Source organism: Triticum aestivum, chromosome 4A, assembly GCF_018294505.1.
Source record: "Triticum aestivum cultivar Chinese Spring chromosome 4A, IWGSC CS RefSeq v2.1, whole genome shotgun sequence".
NCBI classification, from domain to species: Eukaryota; Viridiplantae; Streptophyta; class Magnoliopsida; order Poales; family Poaceae; genus Triticum; species Triticum aestivum.
Window position 1 is genome coordinate 30,987,531 of NC_057803.1, and position 1,693 is coordinate 30,989,223.

The window sequence follows — 1,693 nt, forward strand, 5'->3', positions numbered from 1 at the left end:
CATATTCTATGAAGATCTTTATTAGTAGTACCATAATGACAACATACATTATTCCCTTTGTCATCGGTATGTTACTCGCCCGAGATTCGATCGTCGGTATCTTCATACCTAGTTCAATCTTGTTACCGGCAAGTCTCTTTACTCGTTCCACAATACATCATCCTGCAACTAACTCATTAGTCACATTGCTTACAAGGCTTATTATGATGTGTATTACCGAGGACCCAAAGATACCTCTCCGATACTCGGAGTGACAAATCCTAATCTTGATCTATGCCAACCCAACAAACACCTTCAAAGATACCTATAGAGCATCTTTATGATCACCCAGTCATGTTGTGACCTTTGATAGCACACAAGGTATTCCTCCAGTATCCGGGAGTTGCATAATCTCATAGTCAAAGGAATATGTATATGACATGAAGAAAGCAATAGCAATAAAACTTAATGATCATTATGCTAAGCTAAGGGATGGGTCTAGTTCATCACATAATTCTCCTAATGATTGATCTCGTTCATAAAATGACAACTCATGTCTATGGTTAGGAAACTTAACCATATTTGATTAATGAGCTAGTCTAGTAGAGGCTTACTAAGGGACACTGTGTTTTGCCTATGTATCCACACATGTATCAAGTTTCCGGTTAATACAATTCTAGCATGAATAATAAACATTTATCATGATATAGGGAAATATAAATAACAACTTTATTATTGCCTCTAGGGCATATTTCCTTCAGTCTCCCACTTGTACTAGAGTCAATAATCTAGTTCACATCGCCATGTGATTTAACACCAATAGTTCACATCTTTATGTGATTAACACCCATAGTTCACATCGTCATGTGACCAACACCCACAAGTTTACTAGAGTCAATAATCTAGTTCACGTCGCTGTGATTAACACCCAAACATTACTAAGGTGTGATCATGTTTTGCTTGTGAGAGAAGTTTAGTCAACGGGTCTGGCACATTCAGATCCATATGTATTATGAAAATTTCTATGTCTACAATGCCCTACATGGAGCTAATCTAGCTAATTGCTCCCACGTTCAATATGTATCTAAATTGATACTTAGGGTCATCTAGTCAGTGTCAAAGCTTGCATTAATGTAAATCTTTACGACGAACTCTTTATCACCTCCATAACCGAGAAACATTTCCTTAGTCCTCTTTAAGGTAACTAAGGATAATTCTGACCGCTGCCTAGTGATCGATTCCTGGATCACTATTGTACCCCTTGCCAAACTCAAGGTAGGGTACACAACATTTTTGGTACACAGCATGGCATACTTTTATAAAACCTATGGCTGAGGCGTAGGGAATGACTTTCATTCTCTCTTTATCTTCTGCCGTGGTCGGGTTTTGAGTCTTTACTCAACTTCACACCTTACAATACAGACAAGAACTCCTTCTTTGACTGATCCATTTTGAACTCTTTGAAAAATCTTGTCAAGGTTTGTACTCATTGAAAGTATTATCAAGCGTCTTGATCTATCTCTGTAGATCTTGATTAAGGAAATATGCCCTAGAGGCAATAATAAAGTTGTTATTTATATTTCCTTATATCATGATAAATGTTTATTATTCATGCTAGAATTGTATTAACCAGAAACTTGATACATGTGTGAATACATAGACAAAACAAAGTGTCCCTAGTATGCCTCTACTTGACTAGCTCGTTAATCAAAGA